Source organism: Adiantum capillus-veneris, chromosome 24 (assembly GCF_014529385.1).
Source record: "Adiantum capillus-veneris isolate H3 chromosome 24, ASM1452938v2, whole genome shotgun sequence".
Lineage (NCBI taxonomy): Eukaryota > Viridiplantae > Streptophyta > Polypodiopsida > Polypodiales > Pteridaceae > Adiantum > Adiantum capillus-veneris.
In genome coordinates, this window is record NC_140954.1 from 65,770,736 (window position 1) to 65,793,944 (window position 23,209).

A 23,209-nucleotide genomic window follows, 5' to 3' on the forward strand; every position below is an offset into this window, starting at 1 on the left:
CTCTCTCTCTCTCTCTCTGTGTGTGTGTGTGTGTGTGTGTGTGTGTGTGTGTGTGTGTGTGAGATTGCAAGAGTAGGAAGATAACTCTCTCTAAATTTTCATACACACATGTCATAATAATCAATATCTAATTCTCCTAAATGATTTTCTCATATTAAAATGATCATTTAATGTGGGGAAGGCCAGGGGAGAAAAAAAGCTAGAATATTGGTTAAGCTAGCAGACCGGCCACAGTAGAGATCCAAAGGAGGGAAAATAGGGATCCAAAGGGGGGGCCATCTGCAAAAGAGCCATGTGCAACAATGGGCTAAAAAGACCCTAAGGTTCAGCCCATTAAAACTTCCAAAATGCTAAGGTTCCAAAATTCAAAGGTTGTGTCCAAAGGTCAACCCTAGGGAAAATTGGATGCTTTGTGTGTGCCCTAAAAGTCTTTGCACATCCCTACATGGGAGGGGGCGAGCCCTAAAAGTAGGGGATGAGAGAGAAAGCCACACACACACAGGCTCCCTTTACACAAAGGGAATGAGGGACACATGTCAGCTCCCTAGGCCAGATGCCCACAAGGTGTGCCCAATTTCTATTGGATGACCCTTGAAGTGGACCAATGAGAATTAAGCTAGAGTAAATCTAGTTTAATTAATTTAAAAACATTTAATAAAAGAAACCAATGAGAATTAAGTCTCCTAGAAGACTATTGGGCAGTCTCCCAAGGGGTCCAATGAGCATTCAGGAGCCCCATGGCTTGCCTGATTCCTATTGGCCACGAGGCAAAGGGGTCCAATGAGAGTTTAGTTTAATTATTTAATTACCTAAAGCTCTCACAAAAGGGGAAAGGGGGACACATGTCATAAGGCTATCACTTATGCTGCTTAATTGTAATTGGCTTGACTTGGGGAGGGCCAATGAGGCTTCAGCAAGAGCAATTAGCAAGAGGGCTCGCCCAAGAGAGAGAGGGGGCTGATTTTTGCAAGGCATTATCACACACACACTCACACAAGCTCATGTGTGAAGAAAGAGAAGACTATCTCTTCCCAAGCTTTAATGGAGAACTCATCACCTACTCCAAGCTTGTGAGATAGAAGCCTACATCAACACTCTCTTGGCATGTGGATGCAAATCCAACCAAGAGCCAAGCTTCAATGCATGCTCATCTCCTCTACCAAGCTAATTACTAAGCTAAGCTATGCTACATATGAGTGATTATGTGAGGAGATGTACATCTTTCTCGTAAGATACTCCTTCTTCCTCTCAATCTACTCTCATACCCTGCTAGCTCTCACCATCTTCGAAGATGTGTGAGGTCTTGGGTCTAAGAACGGGGATAATTCAAGCTGTGTTTGTTAAGTGTTTTGCTTGGTGCATGAAGTTTCCATCTTCATTGCACTAGCTAGTCTTGAAGGAACACAAAGAATTGTATTGTACAATGTCTCTCTTGATGGGAGAAACCATAATACAAAGCCTTTTGGAGGGGGGACCGGCTCCATGAAAATCCGGTCCTCAATTGTTGTCAATAGCTTAATTTCTCTCTCTTTTGAAAGTATTGTCGATGCTATCTAACTAGGTGTTATGCTTTTTGTTGCTCTCTCCACCCAAGCACTCTTGTAATTCTCATTAGGAATCTATTCTAATGAAATGCCCACTATGTTCATGCTAATTTCCGCTACACATAAGTTATTAGGCCATTAATTGTTACACACACATACAAGATGCTACTTGCTCATAGATTCTCAAGAGCCAAAATGGTGGCCAATGCCTCTCTTGTTCCTCTTCTTCGTCCCAAGTAGACACAAGCACCTTTTCATTTTTATTTTGAATAATGCTCTTTATAAACAAAATCCAATCTTAGAACTTTTTCACTTACCCAATGCTTTCCCCAAAATACTCTTCCCAGTTTATAAGGAAATGGAACCAAAAAAAAAGCAATTTCAAGGTCAAAAAGTGAAGAAATTGCCAGTTTTTAACACAAAAGCATGTCAAATTCTCCGCTTTCCTCCAAGACAAGCTCAAAATTTGTCCAAAATTTGCCTTTGAACTGATTAAAATGCAATAAAGGCTGGTTTTCTTGTCAACTTTGTACTTGACTAGTTTACTCTTGACTGGTGTAGAACTCACTTGCACTCCAAAATAAGCTTGCACCTTTCTCACCCGTGGCTGAGAGTGTCAGTTTTATGGCCAAAAACCATGCACATAGTGATCAAATGGATGATGAAATACACAACATAGCAAAAATCTAGTATGTTTGCAGACAAAATGCATGCAGTGCCATAGATATATAGACAGGGTCTGTTAAAAAAAAAAGCAACAATGGCATCCCACAGGGAAAACTAGCATACTAGTGTGAACCCAAATTCTTCGGTTAGACTGATGCAGCTAAAGTAGCATCAGAAATTGCTAGGATCTATAGTCAAGAAGGGGACATGTGATAAATGTATAAGGCATTTATTCATAAAGAGAATAAAGATTTTAAATTTAGAAGAGCTAGATACTCTCAAAACTCTCAAATGGTGACACAACTCCTTAGCTCCCAAACACTTAAGTTTTTGCACTAGCTCCCATGGGTCAATGGAATGTGGAGTGGAATCTACCAAGATATGATCAAAATTTTGGGTAAAGAATCTAGATAGAGCCATCAGGGCTATGGAATCTGCTACAATGTTCTCATGATGAGGCAAAAATGTGAGGGTATAAAAGGTGAAATGGGTGAAGAGGTCATGTGATATTTGGCTATAGTAGTGCATCAAAGGGTGGAGGGTACGGGAATGGCCATGAAAATGGTGCACCACAAGTTTGTAAATCTCCAAATACTTGCACATGTGTAGCTCCCAATATATACAAAGCTCTCAACCCAATCAATAGTGATTGATACTCTGCAACATTATTACTTAAGTGTGCCCCAAGAGAAAAACTCCCAAAATAATAGCACAACCCTTGGGTGAATAAATGCCAATGTCGCAACTCCCTATCTTCTCTATGCCTCAGTAAGCGCCATCAAAGTAGAGAGACCGTGTAGAAGAAGAAGAATCATTAGCATCTACAACTAAATAGGAGAGTAGGATTAAGTCATATGTAACAAATCACATGCAATATGGTTTAATTTTATCAAAATTGGCTTTGGTAGAAAACCATGTCCTCCATGCCTCAATAAGGGCCATCAAAGTAGAGAGACCATGTAGAAGAAGAAGAATTATTAGCATCTATAACTAAATAGGAGAGTAGGATTAAGTCATATGTAACAAATCACATGCAATATGGTTTAATTTTATCAAAATTGTTCTTGGTAGAAAACCATGTCCCATTCATTTCTACAAGCTAGACTTTTTTTGTAGGAAAGACCTTCACAATAAGATAAGGACCAGACTACACATGGCTTAGCTACCTAGGAAACAACTCATGATGTGCATTATACAATTAGACTAACTGCACATCCTCAAAATCATAGGTTTTAGCCTTCTTTGCTTTTTGTTTGGTGTGACGCTTCTTTGCTACTTCATCATGGAAATAATTTCTCAACCTCCACTCAATTGTACCCAACTTCTCTTTCAATCTCTCCTCCAAAGGCAAGGAATGCTCATGCAAAAATCTCAAGGTAGCAATCTCATGCTCTATAGGCAACACACACTCTTGACCATACACCAAAGAGAAAGGAGTGAAACCCATGGCCTCTTAGCATAATTGCTTCAATACCTTTCAAGGCTGATAAAGGTTTCATACTCTTTAAAAGCCTCACTTTTTCTTGATCAATTGTTAGGAGTTTCTTATCCTGACTTTGAGTGGACATTCCACTATTGCTACATGTTGCACTTTTTTCATCATCATGAGGATGTGAAGCTTTTGATAGTCTATGTGTGGAGTAGGTTTTCCCTAGACAAACCAAGTTTCTCTCCTCCCACTTTGCTAAAACCCTATGAACATGATTAGAAATTTCATGACCTTGCACTATGGGTGCTTGTACATACAGAGCTTGTAATTGTGTGAATGTCGTTGACATGATGAAGAGACTGAATCTATGGCAGCAACTTTAAAAGTAGTGTTGTATTCCCACACAACCACTGACAATTTCTCATCCCAATCCCTCTTATTCACATCAATTGTCTTTCTCCAAATGGTGACTAAAGTCATATTGGTAATCTCAATTTGCCCATTTGTAGAAGGTTTATAAGGGGTTGTTTTATCATGTCTAATATTAATATGATAAGTGAGGTCCTCAAGAACATCATTTAACAAATGTGTCCCTCTATCATAAATAAGCTCAATTGGTGCTTCAAAACGACAAATAACATGATCAATTGAGAATGCAGCAGTAGTGCGTTCATCATCACTCCTCACTGCTCCAACCTCTGACTACATTGTAAGGTAATCAGTCACAACCATAGTGTAGTATTTTTCATGTTTGGAAGTAGGAATGATCATTCCAAAATAGTCAATGCCCCACTTGTCAAAAGGTAAAGTAGAGACAATATGATTATTATGTCTCAAACAGTTCTCAAGGCGAGTAGAATGCCGGCACATACCACAACACTTACACCATCCAAATGAGTCTTAAAAAACACTCAGGTACCAATACCCCGGTCTCAATATTTTTAATGCAGTCAACCTCCCTACAAAATGTCCCCCGCAAGCACTAGCATGACACTCCTTCAAAATGTGAGGAATCTCTTCCTTACAAACACAACCTCGATATAATCCCTCAATGATGGAAAATCTTTGTGCATGGGTAATGCGACATTTATTATTAGCTTTGTTCATTTTAAGAGGAAATTTAAGTGTGGAGATATGCTTTTGAGGTAATTTGAGGAATAATATGTGCCATGTCCTAAGAAATCCCTAAGCTATCTAACAATGGTGGGTGCTAGATATGCAAGAGTAGTCTCTAGCTTTTGTGGATCCATTGCAATGCCATTCTTTCTAATAAAATGCCCTAGTGGAATTCCATAAGCTACCCCAAAAACACACTTTTTTTCATTCAATGCCGTTGGATTTTTCACGACACTTTTTAAACACATACTCCAATGCAACTCCAAGGTTACCTTTAGATGTGTCCACACCCAAATCATCAATGAAGACTTTGAGGAATTGTATTACGTCATTTTGAAATCACTCATCTTTATAATATTGATACAACCCCGAACCATTGCACAACCCGAAATGCATGACGTAATATGCATGATTCTCAAAAATGGTTGTAAAAGTTCTTTTAAGCTTGTCCTCCTCATCTATGGTCATTTGATTATAGCCCAAAAAACCATCCATGAATGCATATATCTCCCTTCCCACCAAATAGTGAATCTAAAATTCGTTCAATAAATGGCAAAAGTTAGTAGTCTTTCACTATAACTTTGTTCAATTGTTTATAATGACTGTTACCATATACATGTGGTAGTGATGTGTGTGAACACACTAGGACCGCCGGGGCATTTTTTCCCTCTTTAGGAGGTTTTTTCCCCCGAGAATTGTATATACGCCCATCACTCTAGGGCTATCTATCTTTCCATTGCACACTAAGTAACACACTCTCTATTGTGTGCCTTGAGCTTCCTTCGTCTTCTCCAAGCTGTGTGTGTTTCTCTACAACCCTAATTCCAACAATTGGTATCAGAGCAGGTCACGTCCTCCCGGGCTTAGTCGCCAGCTGCTCTAGCACACGCCTGCTCACTTTCTCCGATTTCAGTGAGCTTTGGTGAGTGTTCGCAGGTCGACAAAAATTTTGAGAGAGCTCGAAGAGCTAGGTCTGCTCAGAATTTTGATTTGGGCTCATTTCGGCCTCCGTTTCCACTACAGGCAGTACTGCACAGGCTATTTCGTCATTTTGTGCAAAATTTCTGTCAGTGCCATTTTCTGCATAACAGGTGCCTTATAGTCTTCTACAGTTTGTGCTATATAGCACAGGTTTTTCCCGCTCCGTTTCTCCTATTTTCGGACAGTTTTCACATCAGGTGCAGCATTTACCATGGCTGACAACAACAACAAAGATGTGTTTAAGATGTTTGCTGCTAAGAACAGGTTGGATGGGGACAACTACCCTATATGGGCTTATATGATGCAACATGTTCTTATGTCAAAGGGTGTCAGGAACATTGTGCAGGGCATTGATGTACGTCCTAGTTCTGAGGATGTAGGCGATGTTGAGGATGTTGCAGGTCTTGCTGCAAGGATTGCAGCTGTTAGAGTTGTTTTGCCTACGGCAGAACAAGCTCGTTGGGATGTTAAGGATGCGCAGGCTCATGCATTGATTGCGTTGTCTGTGAAGCGCACCATTGTTCCTCACATCCATTCAGCAAAATCTGCAAAACAGGCTTGGGATATTTTAGCAGGTCTTTATGCAAGCCGCAATGAGGCTAAAATTGCTTTGCTGCGTAAAGAGCTGGAGTCAAAGATTATGCATGAGGAAGATGATATGGACACTTTCCTTGATAGTGTCAAGGATATTAATGAGCAGCTTATTTCTGCAGGTGAAGTCATTTCGGATAGTTCCCTTGTGCAGACTGTTCTTGATGCCTTACCAGATTCCTACCAGACTTTTGCTAGTACTTGGAGACTTATGACCCAAGGAAATCCTGAAGTTGTCAATTTTGATGCATTATGCACATTGCTATTGCAAGAGTCACTTTCCAGAAAAAACAGGACTAGGCAGCGTGCAGTTGAACAGGCTTTTATTGCTTCTCAAAGAAAGGGTGGTAACAGTAATGCAGCCACTTCTTATGGTTTTGCTGCTGCGAGTGGCAAAAATTATGTTCCTAATGCTTCTGTTGGCAGCATTTCGTCTGGAAATTCTGGTGATAAGGGCAAAAAGAAGATGCGTTGCCATTATTGTAAAGCCAATGATCACTTGATCAAGTCGTGTCCTAAGTTGAAGGCCAAAGAGGCTAAGAAGAAAGAGGGTGGTTCCACTGCAAATACTGGTTCCACTACAAATGCAGCCATTGTTGAGTCTTCTGTGAAAGGAGACTGTAATGCTAATGTTGATGCAGAATGGGCTTTTAGCGCAGAGTGCACTTACAATCCTGTTGTCCATGATGCATGCTTGTCAGTTGTTGCAAATTCACATGTGTGGTATTTCAACAGTGGTGCTACAAAGCACATTACCTCACATTGTGAATTGTTTACCTCTCTCGAGTCTGTCCCTCATGGGAATTTAGTCACTTGTGCCAGCAACGCCTCTTATCCACTTCAGGGAGTTGGAAATATTGTGCTCACTGCTGCTAATGGCAGTTCCTTCACACTTGTTGATGCACTTTATGTACCTGGGATCAAGAAGAATCTCTTGTCTGTATCCGCACTTGCTAGACTTGGACTTGTAGTCAAATTCGTGGATGACAGATGTACAGTTCATGATCTCAGTTTTGGTGATGAAATTGTTGCATCTGGCCTTTTGTGTCGTGGGCTGTATAAGCTCACTTTGTATGACAAGTGTGGACAAAATTTTGCAAATGTTGTTGCAGATTCAAGGGCTATTTCAGATGCAAAACTTTGGCATGCATGTTTTGGTCATCTGAATTTTTCCAGTTTGCTGCGTTTGCAGAAATCCGATATGGTTGCTTCTTTGCTGTATTTTGGGTAAGATGCAGCGTTCTAAATTTCCAAAGGATGGTTCAGTTAGGGCCACATGCAGGTTGCAGATTGTGCATAGTGATGTTTGTGGGCCCATGCAAACTCCATCCTTGGGCAATTACCTGTACTTTGTGACTTTCATTGATGATTACTCCAGGCATACATGGGTATTTCCGCTTAAAGCGAAGTCCAAAGTTTTTATGTGCTTCAAACAATTTCTGGCTATGGCTGAAAATGTCTCGAAATGTACTATGGGCACCCTCCGTTCCGATCGAGGGGGGGAGTATATGTCTCATGAATTTAATGCATTTCTGGCTAGTCGTGGGATAAAACACCAATGTACAGTGCCTTATACGCCTCAGCAAAATGGTGTTGCTGAGAGGAAAAACAGGTCACTGACGGAAATGGCACGATGTATGGTCAAAAGTCAAGCTTTGCCGCATTCTTTTTGGCTTGAGGTCATCATGTGTGCCACTTATGTACTAAACAAGTGTCCTACGAAAGCTTTACAGTCTATTACTCCATATTATACGCCTCAGCAAAATGGTGTTGATGAGAGGAAAAACAGGTCACTGACGGAAATGGCACGATGTATGGTCAAAAGTCAAGCTTTGCCGCATTCTTTTTGGCTTGAGGCCATCATATGATAGAAAGCCTTCTATTGAGCACATGCGTGTTTTTGGCTTTTTGGCATATGCTTTGGTGCCACAAGTGCAGCGCAGAAAATTGGATGATAAGGCTGTCAAATGTATTTTTGTTGGTTATAGTGCTGAAAGCAAAGGTTACAGGTTGTATTATCCGCAAACAAAACGTATTCTGGTTTCTCGGGATGTAGTGTTTGTTGAAGATTCTGTTCAGCCCTTGCTGTCATGTACTAGAGACAGTAATGTAAGCTCACAGGACATTTATGACACTTTGTTGCCTCTTTTCAGTGGTGGAAATACGAATGTAAGTTCCAATGAGGCAAATGTACAGCCTATGGGGGTTTCTGAAAATGTTTTAGATCAGCCTATTACTGATGCAGATGAACATGATGTACTTGATGAGGAAAGGGCTAAAAATGAGCAGGCTAGAGGTATGCCAAAATGGATGGTTCACACTTTGCGTGACAGTAAATTGGATACACCTTTGTCTAGTCGTACTCATTCAGGCTCTCGCCATGCATCTTATGCATCAGATTGTTATGCTTTGGCTGTGTCTAGCTTACATGATGTTGAGGAGCCTCTGACTTTTGATGAAGCACAAAATTCAAAAAATTGGATGGCTGCCATGCAATCAGAATATGATGCACTTATAGAAAATGACACATGGAATTTATGTGATTTGCCTCCTGGCAAAAAGGCCATTGGTACGAAGTGGGTTTACAAGTTGAAACGCAAGCCAGATGGTGAGATCGATCGCCATAAGGCTCGACTTGTTGCAAAGGGTTATGCACAACAAAAAGGCATAGATTATGAAGAGACTTTTGCCCCCACTTGTCGTATGACTACTGTGCGTTTTCTATGTGCATTGGCAGCTCATTTTGGTTGGGATGTACATCAATCAGACATTGTTACTGCTTTCTTGAATGGTGACATATTTGAGGAAGTTTATGTAACGCAGCCTCGCGGTTTTGTCATAAAAGGACAAGAGGGCAAAGTGTGCAAATGTAACAAGGCTTTGTATGGGTTGAAGCAATCTCCTCGTGCTTGGTATGAGAAAGCTGACCCTCATTTGGTCAAACAAGGCTTTCGTAATAGTCCAACAGAAAGCACATTGTATGTAAAGCGTGAGGGTGATGTACTTCTCATTGTGGTTCTTTATGTTGATGATTTGCTGATCACTGGACCAAATGAGAGACATATTGCTGAATTTAAGGCTGATTTGAATGCTACTTTCAAGATGAAAGATTTGGGGCTGTTGCATCATTATTTGGGTATACAGTTTAAGCAGTGTGATGTGATATTGCCTATTTGTCAAAAAAGTTACATAGAGACATTGCTATGTAAGTTTGGACTTGAGGATTGCAAACCTATTGCCACTCCCATGGAAACAAGTTTGAAGTTGAGTCTACATGATGCTGGTGATCCTGCTGATGTCACTCTTTACCAAACTGTTGTTGGCTGCCTCATTTATGTATGCAACATGAGGCCGGATATTCAGTTTGCAGTCTCACAAGTCAGCAGATTTATGCATAGCCCAGGGTCTAAGCATTGGCAGGCTGTCAAGAGGATTTTCCGCTACCTTAGTGGCACTTTACATCTTGGCTTGTTTTATCCCAAGGGGGGATCATTGCCGCCAGACTTACATGCTTTTTCAGACTCAGATTGGGCTGGTTGTTTTGACACGCGAGTGTCCACAAGTGGTTTTGTTTCATGCTTGGCAGTTCATGTATATCATGGTTGAGCAAGAAGCAACCTACTATGGCCACTTCGAGTTGTGAGGCTAAGTACAGGGCAGTCTTCACATCTACGGTTGAGTGTGTATGGCTCAGACGCCTTATGGCTGATTTGGGTGTTGGACAGGACACTGCCAACACTATCTACACAGACAGTCAGAGCGCATTGGCAGTTGCGAGGAACCCAGTTTTTCATGCTCACACAAAGCACATTGAGGTGCATTACCACTATGTTAGGGAGAGGCTCTCAGCAGGAGAGATCAGCTTGGCTTATGTGCCAACACAGGACAATCTTGTAGATCTTTTCACAAAGGCATTGTCTCGTGAGAAGCTTGAAGCTTTCCGCAAAGCTTTGGGATTACTCCCCTTTGTGGACTGATCCTGTCCTCAGGGCATGGCACTTCCCTTTACTCATGTGCCAGCTCTCGTTCACCACATCACTCCAGGGGGGATTTGTTACCATATACATGTGGTAGTGATGTGTGTGAACACACTAGGACCGCCGGGGCATTTTTTCCCTCTTTAGGAGGTTTTTTCCCCCGAGCATTGTATATACGCCCATCACTCTAGGGCTATCTATCTTTCCATTGCACACTAAGTAACACACTCTCTATTGTGTGCCTTGAGCTTCCTTCATCTTCTCCAAGCTGTGTGTGTTTCTCTACAACCCTAATTCCAACAATGACACAAATACAAAGCTGCTTATTCTTTTTTGGGCACGTCTACAGTTGATGGCTACAGTAGGAGAAACCCACTCAATGCTATCAACATGAAAAATGAGCCCAACTTCTAAAAGATTTTTAGTCTCCATGTAAACTCATGACAATTCTCAGACAATCTTTTCTAACGCTGCCAAAACAAGAATGGCTCCCAGCTTTAAGGGTACGCAATGCACAACAAGCTCAAGAGGAAAACCCTGAAGCTCAAAATAGTACTAGGCACAATTATCTTGATAATCACAACTCAATGCAACAATCTAATCCCTCAACTCAATTTCCAAAGATGATCCCAACTTGACAACCCTATCTGCCCTCTTTATAAATATGCTAATATTATCCTCCTCTGGAGCCATTGATGAAGTATCCTCATCCTCATCTAATGTAATCTCCACAAAATCAGGGTAAATGTAATAAGTATAATGGGTGTAAGAAGAAGTGGAGCTTTGATCATCAATAGTGATATTGATCATCATCAATATCACTATTGGCATCAATAGTAAATCCCTGGGTGAGAATAGAGGATGGATAGGCTAGAATAGTGACACGTGAAGACCCTTGTAGAAGAAGCAATCACCCCCTTGGGATATCAAACACACGGTCAATCTTCCATATTCATGGTCTACCAAACTAATACTAGCCTGATCCTAGAATCAGCCTCAGAACATAGCACTTGATCTTAATAGTCTTTCTTGCCACATTAATAGGTAAATTTTGAACATAACCCTTAGCTCTAATAGAGCAATGATATTCCATCCTCGAACCCGATAGAAAAATACCATTAACAGACAAACCAAATTTTGTAAAGCCTAGAATAGCTCAAAACATGCACCTTGGAACCACCATCAACAATAGCATGGGGAATAACAAGTTCATAAATCATATACTCCACTCAAGGACACTCTCTCTCTCTCTAGAATCAAGATCCACTCTCTTCACTAAAGGTAGAATCAAGAGATGGGTGGAGGTATCGTAGTTTGAGTGGATTGGGATGATTACCAAAAATAATAAGTGGTGGATTGACTCCCAAGTCATGTTGGATCGAAAGTGTAACAAAAAAAAAACATTCATTTGCAAGGTAATAGGAGCATCCAAATCTGGAAGCATCTGAGCTTGCACTAACAATTAAATATTATGATGCAAGCCCATGAGACTCCAAAATCATGTGTGGGTCAATAGCAAAGGTGGTGGAATAATGCTTTACAAAGCTCTTGGAATGCTTACTACATTGTTCAACACTCTCCATAGGTTGCTGCCTAAAAGAATTAAATTGTTCATAGTGTAAATGTGGGTTGGGGGCTGCTTCCAAAACTTAACCAATACTTTTCATATGAAAATCAAAAATAGTCACAGATTGAGTGGTGAGTCCATTAAACCATGTAGCCTCTTCTCCCTTCAAGGTGGTGCTCAAATAATTCATGAGATACCCCTCTTCAAGGATATGTGAGGCATGGCATGCCATCTTAAAGATTTTGATATGGTTATCAGGATTCTCTAAAGGCAAACCATGAAACTCGCGTAATGGAATCAGTGGGACTTCAAGATGAGCCAAATTAGCAGGTATTAGAGGAGGTGATTATGCAGCAAGCAAATGGTTGAGCCATGATAGGGTTGGGTAAAGGTAAAGGTGGTGTAGACAGTGGGATAATTGGTTGAATAGGTGGTGGAGTTAAAAGAGGAGATGGAACTAAAGGGCTAGATGTGGATCTCCCAACTCATGGGCTAAGAGGCCAAAATTTCTCTTTTTTTTTTGCTTTGATTCTCTCCTTAAATATTTATGGGCTCTATCACTCACTCTAAGATGCTCTTGCCACTTAAGAGTTTGTTGCATAACCCTTTTTAGACATAGGTTCATATTGTGAAACCCTAGGCTTAAGCTAGCATCTCACCAAGCATGCCGATGTCTCAAAAAATCCTAGCAAGAGAAAAAAAAGGAAAACCCCCAACCCCAGACACCTCCTAGAAGAATGATATTCAAAAAAAGAGAGACTCAGAAACCCCACTCCCCACCCTGATAGCAATAGGATTTGAAAGAGTTAGGTGTGCGACTAGTATTTTCTACCAAGGAATATGGTTGTAGGAATATGGTTGTAGTTTCTAACGTAATCACAATGAAAGCAAGCACACTATAATAACACTTTAAAAGTGGGAAAGAAACTACAAAACAATGGCAAAATGCTATCACGGACTCCAAATATTGTGTAAAATGTGCTTTATATTAACTCCAAATAGTGTTATATGAGAGCGTGTGTTTTTTTTAGCTTTTATAAATGAATATACAAGTGTTGCCTTGAAGGTTGACCGTTGATACTTTGGCCTTGACTGTGATCCTAATTGTAGAGATAAAACAGTTTTCTTTAGACATTGTTGCTCAAAAATTGCGACTCGTAGTCATCTTTTTCTTTTAGAAAATTAACGTTATCTCAAAAAAAAATAGCCCACGCTGCTCACTAATGTAGCAGATGCTTCTCTCTCTCTCTCTCTCTCTCTCTCTCTCTCTCTCTCTCTCTCGCCTAGAAAGAGTCTCTCTTTCTATTCTCTCTCTTCAACGCTACTCTCCTTCTTGCTCTCAGGCCACCCACAAATTTCTCTCTTCTTTCTCTCTCCTTAGAGACAAAAAGGGAAAGATCCCCTCTTTCTCTCTCTTCGAATGCACAGGGGAGTCTTCTCTCTACTCTCCACAACCCACTACATAGAGTTTCTCGCTCCTCAATTTTGAAAATCTTCTCTCTCTCTCTCTCTCTCTCTCTCAATGCAATAGAAGGCAAATAAATCTCTCGAAATTGTCACACACACATACAAGATGCTACTCCCTCATAGCTTCAAGACTCGGTAAGGTGGCAAATGGCTCTCCTTCTCCTCTTCTCCCTCATGAGCAGACACAAGCCAAAAGGCACCTTTTCATTTTTATTTTGAATAATGCTTTTTTAATTTTAAAAATCCAATATTAATCCTTTTTCATTTACCCAATGCTTTCCCCAAATACTATTCCTAGCCATTAAGAAAAGGAAAAAAATTGTTTTGACTTCAGAAATTGAAGAATTAATAGGTTTTTACGTGAAAGCATGCCAAATTCTCCCCTTTTCTCCAAGATAACATCAAAATCTGGCTGAGATTTTTAGCCTTTTAATTGATTAATACGCAATAAAGGCTGGTTTTTTGTCAACTTTGTATTTGACTAGTTTACTCTTGACTACTTCAGAATTCACTGCACTACAAAATAAGCTTGCACCTTTCCTACCCAAGACTGAGAGTGTCAATTCTATGGCCAAAAATTATGTACATAGTGTTCAAATGGATGCAAGAAAACACAACATAGTGCAAATGCTGTATGCAAAAAAAAATTGCATATTGTGGCATAGACACATAGACAAATTTGGCTCTAAAAAATGCAACACACGCACACACATGAACCAAAGCACAATGTGTGTGTGTGTGTGTGTGTGTGTGTGTGTGTGTGTGTGTGTGTGAGTGAGAGAGAGAGAGAGAGAGAGAGAGAGAGAATTCAACACCGGCTGAGGGCTAGTATTTTTCAAAATGACCCCTCCTCCGAAAGGACTTTGTATTAACTATTTTCTTCAATCAATGAGAATTTGATTACTTACAATGCTAATCACCCTTTCCAATAATCGAATTAAAGAGTTGGAGACTCTCGAATCTAACAACATCTTATGAATAGACTTGATCTTAGGAATCAATCTCAAGGCCCTAAACACCTCGCAGATGATCAAATCTATCGAGATTAAGTAAGAGCTCAAGTTGGAAAAGAGGAATACATAAGCATTAAGAAGTAATAATTTTTTCCATTATTAAGTAGCATAAGCAATATAATTATCCATGGAGACTCGTAAGTGAGAGGGAGAGAGAAGAAGAAGATGATGATGAGCTTTGAAAAGAGCATGGAGAATTTTCATTAGATTGAGGATTGCATGGAGCTTCAAGAGCCAGAAAGACTCAAGTACCCATGCTCTCTCCAGTGCAGTCTTTGCGGTCGTCAAATCAAAAAACTCTGAACATGAAAGTTTTTCATCTTTCCATTTCTAATAGGCCATGACACCCATTTTTTTAGAAACGGATTATTTTGAGTTATTTTAGAAAGACTCAAGTACCCATGCTCTCTCCAGTGCAGTCTTTGCGGTCGTCAAATCAAAAAACTCTGAACATGAAAGTTTTTCATCTTTCCATTTCTAATAGGCCATGACACCCATTTTTTTAGAAACGGATTATTTTGAGTTATTTTAGAAAGACTCAAGTACCCATGCTCTCTCCAGTGGAGTCTTTGCGGTTGTCAAATCAAAAAACTCTGAACATGAAAGTTTTTCATCTTTCCATTTCTAATAGGCCATGACACCCATTTTTTTAGAAACGGATTATTTTGAGTTATTTTAAAAAAGCTCACACTTGGTCCTTTAAATGCAAATTTCTATTTTTAGAACTACTCCTTTTTCCTTCTCTCTTGCATGGGAGGCTTGTGGACCATATCTTTTATCTTCACATACCTTTAGATTTGCATGTGTGGATAATAACACTTTGGCTCCCATTCCCACCTTTTGGTTAGCCATATTGCCCTCTTTCGTAGGCTTTTGGGATCCGTTTTGGACACTTTTGGACTCATAAATATCCCGTAAAATCCCGGTTGAATCCTTATGAAATTTTTGTTGTCAGGTTTACAAAATGCATTCACCTTCTACAACTCTCCAGTCCTGATATACGGTTGATTGTCTATATTACATTATCAGCCTTTCTACTAATTTTATTTTCTTTCACTAGAAAGGAAAATTCTAAAGAAAGAAAATCATATTAGTAGACCAAAAATGAAATTTTGTGACACATGAAGAAGGAAGTTCTCTAGTAGTGACACAAAAAATCAAGCCCATGGATGACAGATAGCTCTAAAATTTAAAAACATGACAAGACCATAGATTCAGCACATTGATACATCTTTTCAGATCAACCAACCACACAAAAACTTGACAAATTTGAAATCAACAAGACAAGAAAAATTTATATCAAACAAGTAATTTTCATATACAGTAATAACTTTTTGTATAAAAATGCCAGTTGTAGGCAATAGACAATAGATAAAAGATGCCTAATGTAGGAAATAGAGTATTATGTAACTTGGGACTAGATGTACAATCCCCTCTAGCACGTCCTTGCAAAAGACCTCCTTTTCATTCCTTCTTGGGACTTGCGAGCCATAAGAGCGGTAGCAAAAAAGTGAGACTATAATACGCAGACGTAAAAAGGGTAATAACAAAAGAATCATAACTTATCCACCTTATTGCCACGTATTTGAAAGGCAAAGGCTAAAAGCAAAACTATGCTCAATGTTATAGCCTTTAGTATGCAGATTTTTACGAGAATCTTTGCATCTTTTTCCTAGGCCTCTGTTATTCTTGTAGCCGATGGCAACTATTTTTCAATATCACGTGTAGTTTTTTGAAAGTGTTCGGTAACCTCAAATGTCTAATAAGAGAATTTTTAAAATTAGTATGATTAGTTAGTGTGTAAAAGTCCCACAAAAGAATTGTTTGACATATTATTTAGATTCCCATCCTATTCTATTCAAAATCTAGGAGAGGGAGACACAAGTGTCTTGTTTTGGTGCAAAAGACCTATTTTTTTTAAAAGAAATTCCTTTAAAAAACTGGCAAAGGCCATGCTTTTGCTAGCTACTTTCTAAAATATTGGGCTCCTTTCAATGTTAAGGTTGAACTAACTCTTTTTGTCAATCATACAAATGCTATGCCCTCTAAAGGTCTCAATGCCCATTGCCCTTTCTATCCAAAGGTATATATATTATTTAAAAGGAAGTCATTCCAACATCGACAATTTTGTGCTTAATAAATCTAAAGTATTCAACATAGAGAAATCTAAAGAGTTGAACGCAATCTAATTATTGCAAGAAAAGTCACATTAAGGATGTGGTCATGCGAAGCGTGGTTATCTATAAGATGTTATTGATGCAATTATATCAAAATCGTATAGTTACAAAAGAGCTTGCATAGTTGCATATCAAAACCGATAACTGGTGCTTGTTTTATCATGCATAAGGCACAATTTAATTCATAAATATGCATTGTGTGATCGATGCCTAGGAAACATCCCTCATAATTAATGGGAAGCATATATAAGTATTTTTGGCTTTCTACAACAAGCTTAGAGGAGAGGACGCTTAGGCGGACATTCTAAATTTTATTATTCCCTATAGTGATTAGTGATCAATTGGACCTACCTTTATTTGCGTGAACGAGCGTTAGGATTCGACGTACATCTTCCCTTCTTAAGCCAATTTTTTGGGTCATATGAAGGGCAAAAAATTTTGTTGATTTATGTGGCATTATCAATTGGTCTCCCTAAACCAAACAAGAATGAAAAGCATTGTAGTTGTATCTCTTTCTTCGATATCTCTTGAATTGTATGTTTTTTAGATGACAAAGGGCCAAGGTTGTAGTGAGTGTCAATTCAATATCTTCGAATTGTATGTTTTTGAGATGACAAAGGGCCAAGGTTATAGTGAGTGTCAATTCAACATCTTTGAATTGTATGTTTTTTGAGATGACAAAGGGCCAGGGTTGTAGTGAATGTCCACCTTATCAATAAATCACCGAAGGCTAAGCTTGATCCAAAGGTGAGAAAGTGTCGTTTTCTTAGTTATGAGGAGCCAAGTCAAAGGGGATATTGTTCATCTATAGCATTCAAAAGCCACATGAGAGTCATAGAAGTACTATGATGCTTACTTTAATGAAGTCAAGATGTATAAGAAGCATTGGCGCCCTATAACAATGATGTCGATGGCCTACAAAATTATAGCTAAAGCAGTAGCCCTCAGACTAGCCCACTTACTAACCAAGATCATCTCTCCCCATCAACATGGGTTCATAAAAGGAAAGTCCATTTACTATAACATCTTGGCAGCAATGGTGGGCATCGAATACGCAACTGTCACAAAGCAGGAGTGCATTCTGCTGCAGTTGGACCTGGACAAAGCTTATGACAGAATAACATGGACATATATAGAAGCCGTCATGGAAGTTCTGGGCTTTGGGCCTCGCCTACGTTGGTTGGTACGCATACTGGGGCCTGTAAGCCAGTCAGAGCTCCTATTCAACGACAGAATTGTGGGATCTTTTGAGGTCAAAAGGTCTATTAAGCAGGGATGCCCTCTGGTCCCCCCTACTTTTCTCCATAGGATCACATCCTTTAATCACGACGCTCGAAGCTAGTGCGGAACAAGGGGAGTTGCAAGGCCTTGCTTTGCCAGGAAATAGCCAACTCCTATCAAAACTTTTTGCAGACGATTCTCTCATCTTCTTGAAGGCGTGCTCCCAGGTCATCCGAAAAGCTCTGGAGATTGTTCAAATATTCTCAGTAGCTTCAGGGTCCCAGTGTAATATAGAGAAGTCAAGGCTGATCTCCCTATCGAAAAATGACTCATTTGACCCTTCTGTCTAGTCGGGGGAGATTGTCATAAAAGGGAATATATTCAGACATCTGGGAGCCCCCTTGGGGGTGGACGTAACTCACAAGCAAAGATTTGAGTGTGTGCTCGAAAAAATCAAAACAAAAATGAGTAGGTGGGAATACGCTCTTCTCCCATTCCCAAGTCGGATAAAAGTGATTAATGCCTTTATGATTCCTTATATTGCCTTCACTAGCCCGCTTCTCAAGATGTCTAAGTGTCACTGGAAAGAGTTATTAAAACCAGCTAAAAGGTTTTTATGGAAAAACAACACGAAATCCTCCAGGCCATGGCAATGGGCCCGTTGGGAATCAGTTGCTCAGCCGGTGAATCAAGGAGGCCTCGGAATTCTTAACCCTGTGGCCCACGAAGAAACTTGTTGCACCAAGTTTGTTTTTTCCTTGGCTAAACAGGATCAAGTTTGGGTTGTCATGGTCAGAGACATGATAGAAGCAGCTAAACTTGGCTCGAAGGGTGGAAAGTGGAGAGGGGTGGAGGTTCATGACAAGTTGTTAGCCCCGAAGTGGTCTACCTTAAGACTGGGGGGCAGCTGAGGAGAATTGATAAGAAAATGCAATAGAGCAACAGGAGTCTTAAAGTGGGGGGAAGAAGTCAAATACTTCAAGAACTCCATTTTACATTGGTCCCCCTGGTTGTCCAAAGTTGTAGATCCGCCACAAACTCCCTATTGGATTGAGACAGCCAGGAAACTGAATAATAAGGGTCTAAAGCGACTTGTGCACTTCTGGGACAATGGCAACAAGAGTTGGAAAACCATTGACCTTTTGGTTACCCATTACCAACTCAATATCTTGGAGGTCTTGCTTGTCCACAAAGTGATGAAAGAGCTTGACAATTTAGTGATGCCAATCTGTGATTCGGAGTTTGACTGGAATGCCTGGAAATGGCTCGGAAGCAGTCTCTTATGGAAACCCCATCCTAAAAGCATTTATCAGACAATGATGCATAAGAAGAATTGGTCTAGCCCCCTTAACAAGCTATGGAAAAAGCAATGGCCGGAGAAAAAGTGGGAGCAAGTAATGGAGAACATATGGAAGCCAAAGGTTCCGCAACACATGAAGGTTTTTTTATGGAAGGTAATTTGGGGTGCTCTACCAACGGGGGTGAAGATTCAGGAGAGAGAGATTGGGTTAGATCGATGCTTGGGGTGCAGGATGGCTAGTGAAGATCTGGCCCACCTGTTCATGGACTACCCAACTATTAAAGGCCTTGCAGGGAAAAGATGCAAGTGGGTCCAAAGAACATGGAAAATTAGTTTCTTCAAGACTGACCTATTCCTTGGAGGTAAGAATTCAAGAAGTCCTGTTCTCCTCATCAATACTCAAATCGTCAGATACTTCTTCTTACATAATGTATGGCAGACAAGGAACCGCCGTGTGTTTGAAGGAGGTTTTGAGGTGGCAAGCTTCGCAGAAATTACTCAAGAAAGCAAAGTGCTAATATGGACGCTCGGGCGCAAGCAACACTCGGAGGATTGGTCTAGGACTACTTGTGCCTTGTTGTCAGCAGATGGAATGACTAGGACGAGGGGAAACTTGGTCATCGGTAAATAAAAGATCTCATAAGGACAAGTTTATGGACCTTGTGTATCGAGGAGGAGGGGGCGGGTTGGTGGGAGTGGCCGCCCTGAATTTCGATGTAAGTATAGTCATTGGATGATGTCATGGCTCAACAAAAGCATGACAAGACCTTGTAATTTTTTGGGCTGTTCAATATAATTCACTCACAATTGTGAGTTTTGCTATAAAATAAAAAAAATTAAAAAAAAATCTTTGGGCAATCATTTTTGAAAAAATGTATCATATCACGTGAGTTTACTAAGTTAACTCGAGAGGATTATTAATAATCCAAAATGTATACTTTTATGTATGAATTAGAGGAGGGTGGGCGTTTTTCAAATAGACACACAATGTAATTATATTTTTACATTGGCGCATTATTAATAGTCTCTTGAATGCACATGATATGTGGCCACTCTAAGTATGGATTGGATTAATAGATTCTTGATTTAAAAAGCTAAATTTAAAGTAGTGTGTCATCCACCGTGTTGGGCAGCAAGGAAAAAATATACCCTTTGAATTTCCTTAAGTGAATTATGAAAATGCAAAGCAACATAGCCACAATGGTGACCCACATGAAGGTCTACAAGGGTGGTGTCATGTCCTCCAAATTGATATGTTATGTCTCTCAGTTATGTCTACAAGGATGTCTGATCCTCCAAATGGACTTTTTATTTCTCTTTATTAAATTATGTTTGTAGATATTGATGAGCCATCTTGCTATGATGAAGCTATTTTGCGAAATGAACAGCTTGAGTAGCAACGAGCTATAGAGTCTTAAATGAGATTCTAACACGAGCAATTGTATTTTGGACTTTGTATGCATCAGAGAAAGAATGTTTGCCTTTGCAAGTATTTCTTTAAGCTAAAGATCATAACCAAGGATGCGAAGCCTGAGGCTAAGGTTTTGCCAATGATTCTTTCTAGAGGTGACATGGAGCTTGTCTAGATTGATGTCAAGACAATGTCAATTGATGATCTTCCTAAGACCATTTTGCATACAATATACAAAAGGTTTTGCTATGAAAACACAAAATTATTTTGTAACTTCTCAAGAATCCTATAGCATTCAAAGCACGCATCAAAGGAATAGTATCATAAGTTTGATTCACTCACAAATTATAAAAGAAGTGAAGTTGACCATTGCCTCTCCACCAAAAGATTCACATATAATACTCACTTGATCTTGCTCTCTTATGTGGATGCTATCTATGACATCATGAGGTAGATGCATTGAAGGCAAAGTTTTATTGGAACTTTGAGATGAAGGATTTGAGTGAGAATCAGAATTTTCTTTACTTGTTTCCAAAGAAGTACATATGTCGAGTCATAAATTGTTTTAATATTTAAAGAACGACCAAATAAGTATCTCATTGCCTCCATGTGAAAAGATTTAAGCTACACATCCCAAATCATATTAAGAAAGGGTTGAATTGGCCATTGTTTGGTGTACACCATGATTGGAAAGTGGCAATTGTTAGCAACTATATGAAAAATCTTTCCAAGAAGGATTCGAAGGTAGTGAATTGTGTGATGAGATACGTGAATGGAACAAAGGAGTTGTGCACGTCCTTTGAAGGCAAAGAAGCATGTGTATAATTGGTCACCCCAATGCAGATTATACACAGAATGTAGACTACAAATGAACAGTTTTAGGCTATGTCTTTACATTTGCACGTGCTGTATTTCTTGGAGATTTTCTTTTCCATATTGCACATCCACATCCAACATAAAACCCCAAGTGTTGTTGCCTCAGAGGCCAACAAGGAAGCTATGTACTTGACTTGTTTGGTGGGAGTCTTTGACATCAATACAAGGTTCTAGGTTTGCGATCTAATAGAGTGCTACTCCAAATGGCAAGGAGTCCATTGTTCTATACAAAACAAAGCACATTGTGTGAAATATAACACATCATTGAGGTCCATTAACACAAGCGCATCCAGCTTATCGAGGTTCACACATATGAAAAGCTTATATATCTTTGATTTGCACATTATCACTTGATGATGGGCATTGGGTAGAGATACGAACTCTAACACCTTTCATAACATTCATAGCTAGCTTAAGGCACATCGATCTTTTAGTGGCAGTTGTTGGGATTAAAGGGTCGTGTTGGCTAGCCCCACCATGCCTAATCACTTACACTCACCAACCATTCACCAAATCTCTCATGACACACTATCCTTGAGTATCAAAATAACAAGGGAGTGCATACTCTGTAATCTGATGCTCCATCCAAAGCTTCTCCTCTTCTCCGTGTGTCATGCTATGTTACTTCTTAGTCTAAAGCTAGGTATAACATTATCCAAGTCAACTAAAATCTCTACAACATCTTGTCCTACGCTAGTTTTAACCTAGATTAAAACATCTACTCTAAATACATTGGATTTGATTAGCTGTTAATGAGTTATTTCAATGGGACACTAAATTCTTTTAGATATGGACCACTGCTCAGAAAGCTTTTTCCTGAAAACTTGAAGTACCTTATTTGAAGGTTTTTAACACCAAATTTATTTAGATTTTATAGGCTTTAGCACCTTCAAATATAAAATTTAGAGCTAAATATCAAAACTTGTAGGTGGAGTTACACTAAAGCTGGGTTTTGTTTTCGCAGTGAAAATGGACCAGTTTTAGCAATTAATCTTCACACCTACTTATGTGAAATTTGTGCTACATTTTTTAGTTAGTATTACAAGTAATCATTGGAGTTTGATCTCCATTGTATGCCGCACACGCTTGGCATATTAAGATAACTTGCTCAACTAAGAGTTGGAATGCATGGCTGCATGAAAATTGAAGCTTGTTTGCTCGTCGAAAAGCTCATTACTAACAGGTGCAAGGACGGTGGTCTAGTCTTAAGTTTTTGAATGTACTTGCTAAGCAGTGTACTGTAAGCTATCTTAAGGGATAGTAAGTTGATCACTTGAATCAATAGTGACCCACAAGCTTATAGCACCTCTATGCTCCTATTTAGATTAAATATCTATGTATTCACTAGTAAGTTGATCACTAACCTCTGCTCCTATTTAGATTAAGCATCTTTTACCACCAGAATTGATGTTGATAAAGAAACGCGCATACACTCTTTGGTCTAGAGCGTTTGAACTAAATCAAACACCCCCCAAAAATCGAAGACAACAAACTAGAACTATGATTAGAATCAGAGAGCCTTGCAAGAAGAGCCAAGTTTACAACCTTGGTGCTACACTGGGGGGGGCCATCAAATATTTCATTTCATTCTTCAGTATTAAGAACGCCTTTACACATATCCGATCCCTGCGATTTTAGAGGGTCTTCCATGTCAAAAGCCTCCACTACCGCATTGAATATGGTGAACATCTTGGAAGCACCTCGTTTATAGAGGGTCCTAGGGTCCTTAAACCACCTTTACATTTTCGAAGGCGTTCTAAAATGGAGATAACATGCTACAGCAAGTCATCAAAACCTTTTCACCCCCTATCAAAAGTTCATTTTTAATCCTCATTTGAAAACTTAAATACAACCGCACCCATCTAAGATCACC